Raw genomic sequence first — 19,757 nt, 5'->3', positions numbered from 1 at the left:
AGAATGTGGGTTCTCAAACATTGGCACAGTTTTAGGCCACAAGTTTCAATGGGGCAATGGTAGTCATGGAAGTCCTTTCAATGCTGTTTCTTTCCCTCTCTGTTGATGGGTATGGCTTAAGCTTCTGTTCTCTGAGTCTCAATTGGTGCTACAACCACAGCCTGTAAGAAGGTGGGTCTTCACTTTCCTAAGGGTAAACCCAGCAGTATGAAAACCCCCTCACCATGAACAACAACTGTTAAAACAGCCCCTCCATAGTCAACCACTATGCCCCCTCACCCCCACTCAACTACTTCCTAACTATCCCCCCTCCCGCCACCCTTCCCTCAAGGAAGCACTGCTTTCTCTTTACCTCTTTCAGACCAATCTTGCTATGTAAATTTAAAGTGCATGGGATTGCGGGTAGTGTCTTGAGATGGATAGAAAGCTGGTTAGCAGACAAGAAGCAAAATGTTGGAATAAATGAGTCTTTTTTTGATTGGCAGGCAGTGACTAGTGGGGTACCACAAGGATCTGAGCTAGAACCCTAACTGTTCACATTATATATGAATGATTTGGACGAGGGAACTAAATGTCGTATTTCCAAATGTGCAGATGATACAGAGCTGGGTGGGAGGGTGAACTGTGATGAGGATGCAGAGATGCTTCAGTGTGATTTGGACAGGTTGACTGAGTGGGCATATTCATGGCAGATGCAGTATAATGTGGATAAATGGGAGGTTATCCACTTTGGTAGCAAAAATAGTAAAGCAGATTATTATTTGTATGGGTGTAAATTGAGAGAGGTGGATACTCAGTGATAGCTTGGTGTCCTCGTGCATCAGTCAGTGAAAGTAAGCACGCAGGTACAGCAGACAATAAAGAAGGCAAATGGTATGTTGACCTTCTTAGCGAGAGGATTTAGATACTGGAATAGGAATTGTATAGGGCATTGGTGAGGCTATCCCTGAGTATTGTGTGCCGTTTTGGGGTCCTTATCGGAGGAAGCATGTTATTGTTATGGAGGGATCGCAGTGAAAATTTACCAGGCGGATTCCTGGGATGGCGGGATTATCATATGAGGAGAGACTAAATCGGTTAGGATTATGTTCATTAGAGTTTAGAAGAGTGAGAGCGGATCTCATAGAAACTTACAAAACTCTAACAGGATTAGGCAGGGTAGATTCAGAAAGAATGTTTCCGAAAGTGGGGGAGTCCAGAAACGAGGGGTCATAGTTTGAGGATAAGGGATAAACCTGTCGGATTGAGGTGAGGAGAAATTTCTTCACCCAGAGAGTAGTGAAACTGTGGAATTCATTACCACAAAAAATAGATGAGGCAGAAACATTGTGTAATTTCAAGAAGGAATTAGATATAACTCTTGGGGCTAAAGGGATCAAGGGATATGGGGGGAAGGCGAGTTCAGGGTATTGAACTTGGTTATCTGTCATGAATGGTGGAGCAGACTCGAAGGGCCGAATGGCCTCCTCATTCTTCTATTTTCTTTGTATGTTTCAACTGTTGCCATTTACACTCAGCAAAAGCTAGGAAGGTGGGCAATTAAAGTAAAGCAAGTAAAGTCGCCATAGTCCCAAATGACCAGAGACGACTTTCCCCCTTTGCGGGGGAGAGCTGATTGGTGGTGATTTAACCTGAGGATCACTACACCTCAGGCGAGGGGCAAGGCTGAACAGTTCCACACACATGAGTACAGCCTCAACCGGGACCTTGGATTCATGTCACATTACATTCATCCCCCACCATCTGGCCTGGGCTTGCAAAATCCTACCAACTGTCCTGGCTTGAGACAATTCACACCGCTTTAACCTGGTGTTACCCCGATCTGTGGATCTGTAAAGACTTAATTACCTGCAAATGCTCGCATTCAAAGCATTGCCTTGCATCTTTGACCTTGTCTTTATATATGTTTCTGGAACCTGCCTCTTCATTCACCTGAGGAAGGAGCAGCGCTCCGAAATCTACTGATTTGAAACAAACTTGTTGGACTTTAACCTGGTGTTGTAAGACTTCTTACTGTGCTCACCCCAGTCCAACGTCGGCATCTCCACATCAAGAAAATCATAAGCTTCCCAATTCCCTTGAAAATGAAATGAAAATCACTTATTGTCACAAGTAGGCTTCAATGAAGTTACTGTGAAAAGCCCCTAGTCGCCACATTCCGCCACCTGTTCGGGGAGGCTGTTATGGGAATTGAACCATGCTGGTGGCTTGTCTTGGTCTGCTTTCAAAACCAGTGATTTAGCCCTGTGCTAAACAGCCCCTGATGTCCCCCCTTGCCCTGATTATTATGCTCTTCTAATCACTTAATCCAGGTGCAAGAGACTGTTCCTTTGACTCCACAGCAACAATTCTCTGCCTCACAAAACCCTGCTCCTGCCCACTGACCCACACTTTCATCTGGGTGCAGCTGAGAGACTGGTTCACATCTTCCGGGGTGTAAAGGTTAAAGTTTTGTTGAACTTTGTGCATACTTTCTGTGTCTGACTCATATGTTTTTGTGGTCTGTATACATGGACCTTTACTGTTCCTCGCTTTTCACATTCAAAACAGTCCACCATAAGAAGATGTCTGGGAGGAGTGAAACAGGCCACAAGGCAGCTGGAGTCTCATTTGGAGTCATTCATATCCCCTGGGGGAACTAAAGCGGTCAGCTGACGATGCTTCTTCTGCAGTGACCACTGCAAGCCTCCAAAAAGATCGAGCAGTCTAAATGGGGAGAGAAGACTTCCTCACTTTACACCGGGAAGCAGATCATAAAGACGTTCAGTGACCTTAACAGGATGACTATAGATGGACAGAAGCTACAATGAACTTTCATGAATACAGTGTACAAATAATATGTGGCATTGTTGTTAAACAGGCAATTTGGTATCGCTGAAAATCAATCCCACCCCTGTTCTGTCCTCAGTGGTAGCTTGAAACAACCTTTATGTGCAACAGAAACAGAAAATGCGGGAAAGACTCAGCAGCATCTGTGGAGGGAAAAACAGAGTTAACGTTCAGAGTCCGGATGACTCTTCTTCAAAGCAGCAGTGCAATACTGAACTGATTTTTGCAGCCCTTGCTGCATGTGTTTCAATGGGATCACCTCTCGTTCTTCCAAATGTGAGAGAATATCGGATTGGTTTACTCAAGCTCTTGGTTGAGTCCTCTCATCTCACGATTCAGTCAAGGAAACTCTTGTTGGACTCCTTGGTTCACATAATGCTGCTTCAATGTGGTCTTATACAGATTCCCCCAGGGACAGGCAGCACACGGACCATGCAGTTAATGGTCCACGTGCAACCTGCTTCAGAGGAATTGATCTAGTCTCCAACACATGATTTACACAAATACATTTTTTCTCCCAAGACGTCTTCCTACAATTGTGTAGGACCTTGTGTCTTGTTTCAATGTGGCATTGGTATGAACGCATCTGAATCCCTACAGTGCCGAAGGAGGTCATTAGGCCCATCGAGTCTCCACCAACCCTCCACAAGAGCACCCTACCTAGGCCCAATCCTCTGCTCTATCCCCGTAATCCCACCTAACCCCTGGACACTAAGTGGCAATTTAGCATGGCCAATCCATCTAATTTGCACATCTTTGGACTGTGGGAGGAAACCGGAGCACCCAAAGGAAACCCAGGCAGACACAAAGAGAATATGCAAACTCCACACGGTCACCCGCGGTCGGAATTGAACCTGAGCCCCTGGCGCTGTAAGGCAGCAGTGCTAACCTTTGTGCCACTGTGCCGCCATCTGCAAGAAAGCATTTCCTTTCTCCACAGTCGCCTCTTAAAACCCTAATATTTTGGTCACACTAGCACTAATAACCTTTACTTCCTCATTTTCCCTGGTTCACAGAGGCAGTTATGGGGGGGGGGGGGGGGGGGGGGGGCGGGGGATCATCTACAGACTGTTTTCAGGTTGTGAAGCTGAGTTATTAACGAACGGGCTTAGTCGAGTTTCGTTCCGAGAGCCACAGATTTGACATCCTAACTCCTGATTCCCTGATCAATCAGGGATGTGTCATGATATTCAAACACACACATCATGATGGACACACTAACAGGCAAATCAGAGTACACAACACCACAACCAATCACAGACAAGAACACCAACCACATAAAAAGCACGAGCACGACACCTGGAGGTCAGTAGGTCTGGGGAGAAGGAAGCATGAAAGAGCTGTTGAAACACCACAAGCAGGGAGCCCCCCACGTGCAGAGTGCAAAGACCAAGTTGTAAATAGCAAGTTTAAATAAACAAGTGTTGTACCATATGCAACTGTGTTGGCTCTTCTGTGTGTTAGAACACCCAACACCACATGGTACAGGAGTGGATCGATACCTGCCTACCAACCTGCCATTCTGGACATGGACCACACCGGCAAACCGCAGCCGATGCAAGTCACGGGGAACCTAGGCACCAACTGGAAGCTCTACAGGCAGCGATTTGACCTGTACATCCGTGCCACCGAAAAACAGAATGTCTCGGATGATTCGAAGATTGCAATGCTCCTCTTCTACGCAGGCCCCCACCCAAATGATGTCTTTAATTCACTGGTGTTCGAGGAAGGCGAAAACCAGGCCAAATATGACACGGTCATCCTCAAAATGGACCAGCACTTTCAAACTGAAGTAAACGAAACTTTCGAAAGATACATCTTTCAGCAACGCCTGCAAGGTAAGGAGGAGCTTTTTCAACCCTTTTTGACGCACCTCCGGATTCTAGCGCAGTCCTGCGGTTACGGCACCACCACAGAGTCCATGATCAGGGACCAGATTGTTTTTGGCGTTGCCTCCAGTGGCCTACGCCAGCAGCTTCTTAAAATAAAGAGCCTCACCTTAGCGTCTGCTGTGGAAGCCTGTGTCCTCCATGAAAATGCGACCTGCCGTTTTGCCCGATTTCAGGCGTCCGAGTTGGCACGGAGGGGGTCCCCAGCCGTCGAATCGGCAAGCCAGGCCGCCCACGACGTTGAACGCATCCAGGCCGTCGATTTCTTCCCGCCCCACGGCCCGGACGACAGCGGCCGCTTCCCGCGCTTTTCGCGGTCTCCCGCGCAGGTGCGCGCCAAGAATAACGGCCACAACGAGGGACGCACTGCGCAGGCGCGCCCACCGCAAGATCGCACTGCGCATGCGCAGTGGCGCAACGAACGCCGTGACGTCATGACGTGCAGCAAGTGTGGAGGTCTACACTTAAAAGGGCAATGTCCTGCAAAATACCAACAGTGCAACAGATGTGCCATGATAGGCCACTACGCAGCCCGCTGTCGTGCGGCTCAACCCATGGATCCGGCGCATCCTCGACAACCTCGCACACGAGTCAGGACCGTCCAGCCCACGCATCAAGACTTCCAGTTAAGTGATGCAGATGACCAGGATGACTTCAGAGTTGCCGTCATTGATGTCAATAAGGTCAATGCCATCAATCCAGACGATGAGTGGTGTGCCACCCTGACGGTCAACCGATCGCGCGTCGCCTTCCGTCTGGACACCGGCGCATCCGCCAACCTGATTGCTTACTCTGCAGTCCAGGCCATGAAGGTCAAACCACTCATCACACCATCCCGGCTTAAGATGGTTGACTATAACGGGAACGTTATCCCGTCCGTAGGATCTTGCCAGCTACAGGTGACTCACAAGAGGTACACGGCCACACTCCCCTTCGAAGTTGTGGGCTCATCAAAGGACTCGTTACTGGGCGCACAAGCGTGTAAGGTCCTTCACCTGGTACAGCGCATCATGTCTCTCTCTCCAGATGAGATATCCGACTTCCCGGATGCTGAGTTCCACGCGAATCTCCATTCCCTCCTCGCTCACAACCAGGAGGTTTTTGAAGGCATGGGGACATTGCCACACACGTACAAGATTCGACTCAGACCGGACGCCATCCCTGTCGTTCACGCACCTCGCAGGGTTCCTGCGCCTCTCAAAGACCGCCTCAAGGCACAACTGCAGATTCTTCAGGACCAAGGGGTCCTATCCAAGGTCACGGAGCCCACGCCATGGGTCAGCTCCATGGTCTGTGTAAAGAAGCCCTCTGGCGAGCTCCGTATATGTATAGATCCAAAAGATCTGAACAACAACATCATGCGGGAACACTATCCCATCCCAAAACGAGAAGACCTCACCAGCGAGATGGCGCGAGCCAACATATTCACTAAATTGGATGCGTCCAAAGGATTCTGGCAGATCCAACTGGACCCGGCCAGCCGAAGACTATGCACATTCAACACCCCTTTTGGCAGATTCTGCTACAACCGGATGCCATTCGGCATCATTTCGGCATCTGAAGTATTCCACCGCATTATGGAGCAGATGATGGAAGGCATCGAAGGGGTACGTGTATATGTGGACGATATCATCATTTGGTCCACCACTCCGCAGGAACACATGCATCGTCTTCGACGTGTCTTCACCCGCATACGGCAAAATGGCCTGCGTCTCAACCGTGCGAAGTGTGCTTTCGGCCAGACGGAGCTGAAATTCCTCGGGGACCACATCTCAAGGTCCGGGGTCCGTCCCGATGCAGACAAGGTTAGCGCCATCACAGCCATGCCACGACCGGCTGACAAGAAGGCTGTCTTAAGATTCCTGGGCATGGTCAACTTCCTTGGGAAGTTCATTCCCAACCTGGCTTCTCATACAACAAACATGCGCCATCTCGTAAAAAAATCGATGGAATTCAACTGGCACCAGTCGCATCAGCAGGAATGGGAGGAGCTCAAGCACAAACTGGTCACGGCACCAGTGCTGGCCTTCTTTGACGCGACTCGCCCTACAAAGATCTCAACAGACGCCAGCCAATCTGGTATTGGAGCGGTACTCCTGCAAAAAGACAGCACGTCATCATGGGCCCCGGTTGCGTATGCCTCACGAGCCATGACCCCTACCGAACAGCGCTACGCGCAAATCGAAAAAGAATGCCTGGGCTTGTTAACTGGACTGGACAAGTTCCACGACTATGTGTATGGCCTGCCACGATTCACGGTCGAAACTGACCACCGCCCCCTGGTCAACATCATTAACAAAGACCTGAACGACATGACTCCTCGCCTCCAGCGCATCTTACTCAAACTCAGGAGGTACGATTTTGAACTGATCTACACTCCGGGGAAGGAACTCATAGTGGCGGACACTCTTTCCCGAGCAGTGAGCACACCACCAGATGCGGAGGGGTTCGTGCGTCAAATTGAGGCACACGTGACTCTGACAGCAGCAAATATGCCAGCTGATGATCCTTGTCTGGCCCACATACGCGCAGAGACGGCGACTGACCCTCTGCTGCAGCGAGTGATGCGCCACATGACGGAAGGGTGGCTAAAAGGGCAGTGCCCCCAGTTTTACAATGTGCGAGATGATCTCACCAATATAGACGGGGTCCTTATGAAATCGCATAGGATCGTCATTCCACACAGTGTGCGCCAGATGATTCTTCGTCAACTACACGAAGGCCACTTGGGTGTCGAAAAATGCAGACGAAGGGCCCGGGCGGCGGTATATTGGCCGGGTATTAATGAAGACATAGCCAACATGGTGCTCAACTGCACAACCTGTCAGAGGTTTCAGCCGGCGCAACCTCCGGAAACACTTCTACCACACGAGATGGTGACGTCCCCCTGGGCGAAGGTGGGTGTTGACCTATTTCACGCGCTCGGCAGAGATTACATTGTTATTATAGACTACTTCTCAAACTACCCGGAAGTCATGCCTCTCCATGATCTGACGTCGTCCGCAGTCATTGGGGCCTGCAAGGAAACGTTTGCTCGCCATGGCATTCCAAGGACTGTCATGTCAGACAATGGACCTTGTTTTGCCAGCCGTGAATGGTCGTCCTTTGCCGCAGCATATGGTTTCACTCATGTGACATCCAGCCCTCTGCATCCACAATCGAACGGGAAGGCTGAAAAGGGTGTCCACATCGCAAAGCGGCTCCTGTGCAAGGCGGCTGATGCCGGATCGGACTTTAACCTTGCCTTGCTGGCCTATCGATCGGCCCCGTTATCCACGGGCCTCTCGCCAGCGCAGCTACTAATGGGTCGCTCCCTCAGGACGACGGTACCTTCCGTCCTGGCACCGACAACAGACCATGAGGCGGTTCTTCGGGACATGCAACTGCAGCGTGATCGCCAGAAAGGTCGGTACGACACACGAGCGACGGACCTGCCCCCCCTGTCCTCCGGAGACAAAGTACGCGTCCATCAACCGTATGGTGGCTGGTCAGCACCGGCCGAAGTCCTCCGACAAGTGGCTCCCCGCTCGTTCCTGGTTCGCATGCCGGATGGTTCCGTGCGTCGCCGCAATCGGCGCGCCCTTCGCCGACTTCCACGTTCACAGCCACACAACACGCCAGATCCTCAACAGGCTTCCGAGGATGACTTTGTGGAGCTGCCGCACATCACGCCCTTTCCATCGCCACCCATGGCCATGCCTGCACAGCAGCCGGTGGTTCTTGATCCACCCTTAAGGCGGTCAACCCGAATTCGTCGCAAACCCATTAGAATGGACTTATAATACAGTTCATATGTTTAATAAGTTGGACAATTTTACATGATAACCTGTTGTTGTTTATCGTTCCAGATGTCGTCTGACTGGACAACTGTTCAAAATTTTTTTTCTTCTTCTCTCGTTCGCATTTCTGTTATGTTATGGTACAACTGGATTCATGTGACGCACTCGACATCGCCCCATGTACATAGTTCCGTCATAGACACATGCTGCACACGACACACACACACTCTTAGATGCACTCACGTCACGATCATATTTATTACCACGTAGGCACATATCTTTGTAAAAAGGGGGGATGTCATGATATTCAAACACACACATCATGATGGACACACTAACAGGCAAATCAGAGTACACAACACCACAACCAATCACAGACAAGAACACCAACCACATAAAAAGCACGAGCACGACACCTGGAGGTCAGTAGGTCTGGGGAGAAGGAAGCATGAAAGAGCTGTTGAAACACCACAAGCAGGGAGCCCCCCACGTGCAGAGTGCAAAGACCAAGTTGTAAATAGCAAGTTTAAATAAACAAGTGTTGTACCATATGCAACTGTGTTGGCTCTTCTGTGTGTTAGAACACCCAACACCACAGGATGGTGGGCATAATCATGCTGTCAAAGGAAAGGTTTCTAATTGTGGTGAAGCAGGAGACACAAAGAGGAAGGCTAGCATGGGCAGCACGGTAGCACAAGTGGCTAGCACTGTGGCTTCACAGCGCCAGGGTCGATTCCTCGCTGGGACACTGTCTGTGTGGAGTCTGCATGTTCTCCCGTGTCTGCGTGGGTTTCCTCTGGGTGCTCCAGTTTCCCCCCACAGTCCAAAGATGTGCAGGTTAGGTGGATTGGCCATGCTAAATTACTCTTAGTGTCCAAAAAGGTTAGGAGGGGTTATTGGGTTATGGGGATAGGGTGGAAGTGAGGGTTTAAGTGGGTCGGTGCAGACTCAATAGGCCTTGTGGCCTCCTTCTGCACTGTACGTTCTATGTTGTTCGAAGCAGGTTTATTTTAACTCAAAAGGTAAAACCACTACTGAGGCATACGATGTCCCAGCACGAGACTATCGGAATTCCTGGTCCAGGTCTGGGAGCAGCATTTAAAGGGTTCACTAACAAGTCCCAGCTGGGTGTGCCTCCACCCACTACCACAGGAACTCGTACTCTACGAGACCAATGAGGAGACTGATTAGTTCGTAAGGGTTATCACACTAATTAAACTGGTGAACCGGGGACTTCCGGTGGCGGCTATGAAGGAGTAAATCACACATTTGGTGGCTCCCGCTCTGGTTGGACTTTTGGACCTTTCCCCCGTTTTTCTACCAGACTTGAATTGTAAAACAGATGTCAGTGGCAATTGTTTACTGAATTCCCACTTTGGTGCATGGAGAGAAGGACTAAAAGTGTTCGTAAGGGTTGAAACAAAAAGATAGAGAAGGCTTGGGCTGTAGCTGCAACAGAAGACAGCATGACGGAGATTCGGACCTCTGGCTTGTCGTCCCAGCAGTCTATGGAGCAGAAATGCAAGTTATTCAGGAAGGCTTTGCTATGCAGAAACGGGACTGCTTGGACCCGATAAAAGAGTCGATTGAGCGGTTGGGGCATAGATTGGACGCCCAGGATCGGGCGATCCAGAAGGTGGAGATGGCGCTGGCTGAGCAGGAGGAACATCAGACTGCAGTGGAGCTGGAGGTGAGGATGCTGAGGGACCAGCAGAAGAAGCTCATGGAGAAGGTGGAGGACCTAGAAAATAGGTCCCACCGGCAGAACCTCAGAATCGTCGGGCTCCCAGAGGGGTCCGAAGGAACGGATGCTGGGGCATACATCGCAGACATGTTTGTGAAGCTGATGGGGGATGGGGCATTCTCCCGGCCCGTGGAGGAGTATGAAGTTTGGACTGTTATACCCAGCCTGCCTCTGGGTCACGCATGAGGATCAGCACTTCTACTTCGTGTCGCCTGAGGATGCATTGGACTTTGCGAAAAAGTAAAGGGCTGGTGGTGGATTGAGAACTTTTGAACTTGGCTGCAACGTTCATGTTTTTGTTTTTTCTGTTTGTTCCTCTGTTTTTGTAAAAAGTTTCCCGTTTTGCGTTTCATGTTTGTGGTGCCATTTGCATTGATTTGGAACCAGTGGTAGAGCTGAGTGAGTTAAGGTTTTCATTTGCACTGTTGGGGGATGGAGGTGTGCTTCTTTTGATCTTGGTGTTTTTCTGTTGGGTAATTGTGTGGGGATTGTTTGATGTTGGAGTTTGTTTGTATGAGCGGGGGGGGGGGGGGGGGGGGGGGGGGGGGCACAATAGGTGGGAGACTATCTGGCTGGGCGAGCTAGATCTCGGAAGCACAGTGGGGTGTGTGCATATGTTTGGTTTAGTAAAGGGGTTGGGTTACAGGGTGTTGTTACAAGGGGGGGTGAAAGTTCTGCTGACGAGGGAGGGACTTGGGCTGAGGGACAGAGAGGAGGTTGGGGGCGGGGGCTCCCTGGGGATGGACCGGTGGAGGTGCCGTGCACGGGCTGGAGGCAGGCCTAAAAAAGGGGATGACTGATCGGGGGGGGGGGGGGGCGCAATGAACTCCCCAACTAGGCTGATCACCTGGAATGTTCGAGGGTTAAATGGGCCGGTCAAAAGGGCACGTGTGTTCGCGCATCTTAGGGGATTGAATGCGGACGTGGTAATGTTGCAGGAGACGCACCTTAGAGTTATGGACCAGGTTAGACTGAGGAAAGGCTGGGTCAGTCAGGTCTTTCACTCGGGACTAGATTCAAAGACTAGCGGGGTCGTGATCCTGATCAATAAGTGGGTGGTGTGTGAGGTGGGTAAAATAGTCTCGGACATGGGAGGTCGGTACATTATGGTCAGTGGGAATCTAGAGGGGGTGCAGGTGGTATTAGTAAATGTGTATCTGCCAAATTGGGATGATGTGGAGTTTAGAAAGAGGATGCTGGGAAGATGCCGGACCTGGACTCGCAAAGGTTGGTCATGGGAGAGAACTTCAACACAGTTATGGACGCTGGCTTGGACCGGTCAAGCTCAAAAATGGGCAGGGTGCCAGCAATGGCAAAGAAACTAAGAGGGTTCATGGAGCTGATGTGGGGGTGGATCCATGGAGATTTGGGCAACTGAGGGTGAAGGAGTTCTCCTTCTACTCACACGTGCATAAAGTGTATTCCCGGATTGATTTCTTTATTTTGAGCAGGGTCTTGCTGGCGGGGGTGGTGGACACGGGGTACTCGGCGATTACAATCTCAGATCATGCTCCGCACTGTGTTGACCTGCAGGTTAGTAAAGACAGTAACCAGCGCCCGCACTGGAGGTTAGATGTGGGACTTTTGGCAGATGAATGGGTGTGCGAGCGGCTGAGGAAATGTATTCAGAGCTACCTGCAGGTCAATGACACAGGGGAAATTTCAGCAGCGGTGGTGTGGGAAGCACTGAAGGTGGTGGTCAGGGGGAGCTGATCTCGATCCGGGCCCATAGGGAGAAGGTGGACAGGGGGTACACGGACCGACTGGTAAAGGAGTTACTACAGATTGATAGGAAGCATGGGGAGACACCAGAGGCAGGGCTTTTAAGGGAACGGCGGAGGTTACAGGCGGAGTTTAGCTTGCTGAACACAGGGAGGGTGGTGGAGCAGCTGAGAAAGGTGAGGGGGACGATCTATGAACATGGAGAGAAGGCCAGCGGAATGCTTGCACAGCAGCTAGGGAGATAGGGCAAGTAAAGGACAGAGATGGGAACCTGGTTAGTGATTCAGTAGGGGTGAATAAGCCATTTAGGGAGTTCTACAGCAGGCTGTACAGGTCAGAAGCCCCTACGGGACCGGAGGGGATGAGGCACTTCTTGGAGGGACAGAATTTCCCAAAGGTGGACGGCGAGCGGGTGGAAAGACTGGGGGCCTCAATCGGGCTGGAAGAGATAGTGGAGAGCTTAAAGGCCATGCAGGCGGGTAAGGCCCCGGGTCTGTATGGGTACACAGTGGAGTTTTATAAAATGTTCTCGGGGATATTGGACCGATATTGTTGAGGATGTTCAATGAGGCAAGGAAAAGAGGGATCTTGCCCCCGCAATGTCACAGGCAACAATTTCGCTGATTCTTAAGCGGGACAAGAATCCGGAGCTGCGTGGGTCCTACAGGCCGATCTCCCTGTTGAATGTGGATGCCAAGTTGCTGGCCAAAATCTTGTCCTCCAGGATCGAGGACTGTGTTCCAGACGTTATTGGGGAGGACCAGATGGGATTTGTTAAGGGCAGGCAGTTGGTGGCTAATGTAAGAAGGCTGTTAAATGTGATCATGATGCCCCCGGAAGGTAGGGAGGTGGAGGTAGTGATCGCAATGGATGCAGAAAAGGGTTTTGATCGGGTAGAATGGGACTATCTGTGGGAGATACTGGGACGGTTCAGATTCGGGTGGGGCTTTATTGACTGGGTCAGGTTACTGTATCAGGCTCCTGTGGCAAGTGTACTGACGAATAGGAGAACATCGGACTATTTTAGACTGCACCGGGACGAGACTGGGATGCCCCCTCTCCCCACTGTTGTTTGCGCTGGCTATAGAGCCGTTGGCAATTGCTCTGAGAGTTTCGAGGAGCTGGAGAGGACCGGTCCGGGGTGGAGGGGGGGGGGGGAGGTGGAGCACAGGGTTTCACTCTATGCGGATGACCTGCTTCTGTACGTTTCAACGTTTCAGACCCAATAGAGAGGATAGAAGAAATCATGAGGACTCTTGGGGAATTTGGCTGGTTTTCGGGGCATCAGCTTAATATAGGAAAGAGTGAGATGTTTGTGGTCCAGGCGAGGGGACAGGAGAGTCGACTGGGAGAGTTGTCATTTAGGTTAGTAGAGGGAAGCTTTAGGTACCTAGGCATCCAAGTGGCGCGGGAATGGGACCGGCTGAATAAATTGAATCTGGCCCGGCTGGTGGCCAAATGGAGGACGATTTTCGGAGATGTGACGCGCTTCCGTTGTCTCTGGCTGGGAGGGTGCAAATGATGAAGATGGCGGTCCTCCCGAGATTCCTATTTGTACTTCAGTGTCTCCCCATCTTTATTCTGCGGTCCTTTTTTAAACGGGTCAACAGAGTGATCACGGACTTCGTCTGGGCGGGAAAGACCCCGCGAGTAAAGAAGGTAATGCTTGAGCGGAGTCGGGGAGAGGGCGGGCTGGCGCTGCCAAATTTAAGCAACTATTACTGGGCGGCTAATATAGCCATGATCAGGAAGTGGGTGGTGGGGGAGGGGTCGGCATGGGTGCGTATGGAGGCGGCTTCATGTAAGGGCACCAGTTTGGGGGCGTTGGTAACTGCGACTCTGCCGTTCCTGCCGGCACAGTACTCCACCAGTCCGGTGGTGATGGCGGCCCTGAGAGTTGGGGCCAGTGGAGGCGGCATGTGGGAGCATCAGTCTGGGCCACAATCTGTGATAATCACCAGTTTTCCCCGGTGAGTATGGACGGGGGGTTCCAGTTATGGCGGAGAGCGGGGATTGAGAGGATGGGGGATATGTTCATAGGGGGGAGCTTTCCGAGTATGAGGGCGCTGGGGGAAAAGTTTGGGTTGGTGAGGGGAAACAAATTCAGGTATCTGCAGGTGCGGGACTTCCTTCATAAACAGGAGTCAACCTTCCCGCTCCTACTGCTAAGGGGGATTCAGGACAGGGTAGTTTCCAGAGAAGGGAGCACCTTGGAAAATTTATAAGGAGCTTATGAGGTCGGAGACGCAGACTGAGGAGCTGAAGCGCAAGTGGGAGGAGGAGCTGGGAGGTGAGATAGAGGATGGTCTATGGGCAAACGCGTTGAGTAGAGTCAACACGTCAGCAACATGTGCCAGGCTCAGCCTGATTCAATTTAAGGTTGTTCACCGGGCTCACATGACAGTGGCCCGGATGAGCAGATTCTTTGGGGTGGAGGACAGGTGCGCAAAATGTGCGGGAGGACCGGCGAACCATGTCCACATGTTCTGGGCATGTCCAAAGCTTAGGGGATTTTGGCAGGGGTTTGCGGACATCATGTCCATGGTGTTAAAAACAAGGGTGGCGCTGAGTCCAGAGGTGGCGATTTTCAGAGTGTTGGAAGACCCGGGAATCCAGGAGGAGAAAGAGGCAGACGTTCTGGCCTTTGCATCCCTGGTAGCCCGGAGACGGATACTATTCGCTTGGAGGGACTCAAATCCCCCGAAGTCAGAGACCTGGCTATCGGACATGGCTAGCTTTCTCTGCTTGGAGAAAATCAAGTTTGTCTTGAGAGGGTCACTGTTAGGGTTCACCCGGAGGTGGCAACCATTCGGTCAATTTCTTTGCAAGAAATTAATCGTCAGCAGACGGTGGGGTGGGGGTGGGGGGGAGTAGTTTAGATTAGTGTAGGGAGTCAATAAGGGTGGGACCTGTACGAGAGGTAAATGGCTTTTGCACTATGTTTATGGTTTCATGTATATTGTTTATTTTGTTGCTGTCACTGTACCAAAACTACCTCAATAAAATGTTTATTAAAAAAAAAACGGGTGAACCACAAGGGCTCACCAACACTTGGGTTTTTGAAGCTGCAGCAACTACAAGAATGGAGTGTTGTCCTGCAAAGGCTGCTCCTTGGATCTCTCACTCTTACCTTGAAGTCCTGCTGTGGGATCTGAGAGACTGCCATGCTGTGAGCATTCCCAAGGTTGGGAGGAAGAAGGCAACATCTCCAGGTATGGTTGTAAGTCGCAGAGAAAGTCAGAAGACGAAGTCTGGTCCCTCCAGCCAAGAGACAGTGCATCAAAATGCTCCAGGATCTCAGAAGGAAATGAAAGATGAAGGACAGGCTCCACATTCTGACCTGCCTTTACAGACTGTTTTATTGGGCTGGATTGAGTTGGGGTGACTCAGAATTCCCTTTATAAATGGCAGATCTGGCCCGATTCCGGGATTCTCAACACAATTCTCGGGACAGCTGATATTTGTAAGCACCTGTGAAGGGTACGAATTGGTTCATGTTGCAAGCCTGCACTTGGCACATCTGACCTGGCTGGCTTCAAGGCGGAGATAGGCATGTCCTGCCCCTCCACAACTTACATCGAGTCGGACCAGGTTTTTAAAGAATCGTAGGTCATGGCCCCTCAGCGGACTTGTCAACACTAGTCTACATGTTTCTTGCCAAGGTAACCACCCCCCCCCCCCCCAACCACACCCCAATGACCCCTCATATACTCAATACTAAGATATGCCCCCTGCCCACCTCCATGGCCCCTTCATATCCATAAGAAAAACTCTGCCCTATACACCCTCTATTGCCGGTCATGCCACTGCTCGGAAAACAAAGGTAGCTTTAATGGAATTAGTGCGTTTTGGCTTAGAGAGAGCTAAGGCATGAAGAATAAATAGACCAGCAGTGGTTGCTTCGCACTGGGGCCTTGTGAGCTAAAGAAGCTGTTAAGTTTTTGCTTCGCTAATTTGATTGCAGTTGGAGAAAGGTATTCTGAGAGAAGGCAGCCCTCACAGCTCTGCTAGAAGCAGTTGGTTTCAAGGGTAGAGAAGGAACATCTGACGTCGGCACCTAGAAAACAAGTACATCCAGTATCTATGCTTAAGTAAAAGGCACAACTGTAAATGGGCAGAAATGATAAAATCACATGAATTAAATAATTACATCATTAGGCACTCATTTACATCTTTATCAATCACTCACTAACGAGTATGATTGTCCATCTAACAGATTCCGCATTACTGGTCATGGGTTCTGTGGGCTTTTTCATGGTTGATGAGCCCGATCTCAGAGCCATTTCTTTGACCGATTTACTCAGCAGGTGTTTCCGGGAACTGGGATCGGTCCTTGGACTTTAGATCACTGGTATTCCTTCTGCAGGCTCCTTTTCCAGTGCTCTTCTTGCCGTCAGAACTGTGTCCCTTCAATCAGGAGATTCCTCCAAATGAGTCTCTTCTGAGCAAGGGTCTCCCAGACATTGATGTCAATGTTGTATTTCTCGAGGTAAGCCTCTTTGTCCTCCTCTTGTTCAGGAGCATTCCTTGAGCTGGGCATGGAAGATTTGCTTCGGTATTTGGGTCTCTGACATCCTAAGCACATGACCTGCCCAGTGGAGTTGGTTTCGGGTGATTATGGCCTCGATGGTGGTTCTCTTGGCTTCCTCAAAGATACTGTTGTTAGTACGCCTGTCCTCCCAGCTGATGTGGGGAGTCCATCTCAGACAGCGTTGTACCTGTCCAGGGTCTTGAGGTGGTATCTGCATCTAGTCCAAGTTTCTAAGCCATTTAGAAGAGTTGGGGGGACAACTATCTTGTACGCGAGGACCTTGGTGGCAGCACGGATGTCACGGGTGACACTAAATGAAATAACAACATCATTAGGCACTGATTTACATACACTCTCCATAAACTGGGATGTGCTCCCAATCACATTGGGAGTGAATCATATAGCACCCAAATATATTGTGCAACTGATCAGAAAATGCACCTTGTGCACTATTTCTTGCTGGGTCCCCAGATGGTGCACCCTTGGTGAGAGACAGAAAGGGGTGGATGGAAAATTGGATTTATGAGGCACACCATGAAGACAGGGGCATAATGTTACAAAAGTAAATATTTATTTTAAGGCATAATGATAATTGTTACATCCATGTCTGAAATCAATTATCAATGTCTAATTTGTGATCGGCCGCTTCCAAGTATAAAATAACTGACACATCAATTTGTTATGTTGCCGGTTAAGAATAGTCTATTTGCAGGCATGTCAGATTTAAAAAAGCAATTGTGGAAATTATTTCTTTTTCATTGTGCTGCTTTCAAGGTGGAGCTACATAAACTGACAAACGATGTTGTCGATCAATGTTGATCAATGTTTTGGGGTAAATGCTTTGCAAGGAGAAAGAAATCAATGGATCATTATTCCATTTGTAGCACAACATTTCAAGAATAAACATCTTGGCTTGTCCAATAACCATCTCACCATTGGAGGTTGAGGGTCAGGGTGTTAAAAATGAAAAGAAAAGAAACGGGCGTAGCATCCTCAATAGTTGCCTGCATGGTTGTTGCTATTCTTATAGCAATGAATTTTGCGTTGTTCATGTATTTAGCTGTGGACAGGTGGGGCATCTCATTGACAGGTTTAAATAATATATCCACCATGCAATAAGGAGCACAATTTGAAGTTTACAGTTACTGTGTGGGTTTCCCAGCAATCAGGAAACCCAGCAGTGAAGGTGATCAGACTGGAGCTGTCATCTTTCAAAGGTAAGTGCCTTTTACAGCACTCTTTGTGTGCCAAGAGGAGCAGGAGAGTTCTTCCAGGTCCTCAAGAAAACTCTCTGCCTCTCTCTTTCTCACTGCCAAAACTGCCAATCTGCTCCAAGGTCAATTTCCTCTCTCCTTCCAGCTGTTGGATCTATCAGAACTCGGCAGGGCAGAAGAATGACAATCTTCCACCCTGTCAGTTGCTGAGGAAGAAGTTCAAGGGTTACGAGATGTGGCATCCTGCTGCTTTTCCCAAATGCTGACTATTGGCCAGCAGGCAGAAGAATACAAATGATAATGAGGTCTCGTCATTCACATCAGAAGGAATTGCAGGAACTGATCTTGCCAGATTCTTGGATTGTTTTTTGCCTCCACCCCACCCCCACTATACACCTCACATTTCCCCATAAATATTGGATCATCCAGGCAGGTATGGCACAGGCTCGATATGGGCCTACTTTTTGGCAAGATATGTCTTTTAGCTACAGCCTCAGAAAAGCACCTCTAATTATACCAGAATGAATGGTCCAATTGCAGAATTAAAAGCAGGGTACAATAACTCATGTGGAACTCAGCTTTCCAAATGTAATTTAATTGTTTTGACAGTGAACACTTGGATGACTTCTCCACTAGAATGAATGATTGCAATCATATGGATAAAGTTGGTTTCACAATGTTCAGAAATTTTAAAAAGTCGCTCATTGATGATTAACGAAACACCCTTTACGTAATGTACTATAATATACCATTCTGTTCATGGAGGCCTGGAGTTTCTTTCTTGAAGAGGTAGCAGGAGTTGGGAAAAATTCTGGGTTGATCCATCTACCTCCGGACAAAATGCCAGGGATCGGGGTGCTGGTGCAGGTGTCAGCCAACCCGGGAAGAGGTTTGGAGGTAACCAGAGGAGCTGTCGGGTGTGGAGGCAGGTTGTTTAAAAGGTCTGCCTCGAGACGTTGGGACATTATCCCGGTTTAAATGAAAACGTCAAATACCCTTCAGCCCTCAACCCTCACACTCCCTCAGCCACCAAACATCCCACATATCCCATCCATATCCCTTAATTTCCCTCACCCATCCCCATAGCTCCTCATGCCCCTATATTAAGCTCTACCATTCCATCCACTCCCATGGCCCCCCATGTCTCCTGAGCCTTGCTATGTCCATACACTGGCTAGAACTAATCAGCACTACCATATATAATGATCATCTGATAATCTTTATTATTGTCACAAGTAGGCTTACATTAACATTGCAATGAAGTTACTGTGAAAATCCCATAGATGCCACACTATGGTACCTGTCCGGGTACATTGAGAGAGAATTCGGAATGTCCAATTCACCTAACAAGCATGTCTTTCGGGACTTGTGGGAAGAAACCGGAGCACCAGCAGGAAACCCATGCAGACAGGTGCAGAATGTGCAGACACTGCACAGACATTGACCCAAGCCGGGAATAGAACCCGGGTCCCTCGCGCTGTGAAGCAACAATGCTAACCACTGTGCTACCTTGCCACCCCTATATATTGGAATGTATTAAAAAATCTTTAAAATAATTTATTCACAACGTATTCCTATGTTGAGAATTTTTTTTTTCGCTACAAACTAATAAAAGTGTCAACCATCCGTCTTTCAACAAGCTTAATGGATGTTTGGCTCATCAGTCAGGCCTCATTAAATATGTTTGGCTGAGACCCAGATAACCTATACAGTACTAAAACGCATGGGGCCCAGAGAAACAATGATTTGATTGACAACTGACACTCTCTGATCTCTGCTGTCAATTTCACAATGTTTGTTCACACAAGGCGTCAAAGCCTTGTGGTTTATGTTACGAGATACTTTGGACGTGATTCAGTGACCACATTGCACTTGGCGTGGATCGGGGCACGTCATGTGAATAGTGGGAGAGGGCGAAATCGGGATTCGCGCCGGGCGCAAACCATTTTGCAATTCACCCAGCCAGCTCCTGATGGTGAGTTCCAGATCATGCCCAAAAATGGCGAGAACATCATTGACTCTAATTTGGCTTAATTTCAATCTTGGTAA

Source organism: Scyliorhinus torazame, chromosome 1 (genome assembly GCF_047496885.1).
Source record: "Scyliorhinus torazame isolate Kashiwa2021f chromosome 1, sScyTor2.1, whole genome shotgun sequence".
Classification (NCBI taxonomy): Eukaryota; Metazoa; Chordata; class Chondrichthyes; order Carcharhiniformes; family Scyliorhinidae; genus Scyliorhinus; species Scyliorhinus torazame.
Note: the sequence above shows the minus strand (reverse complement) of the source record.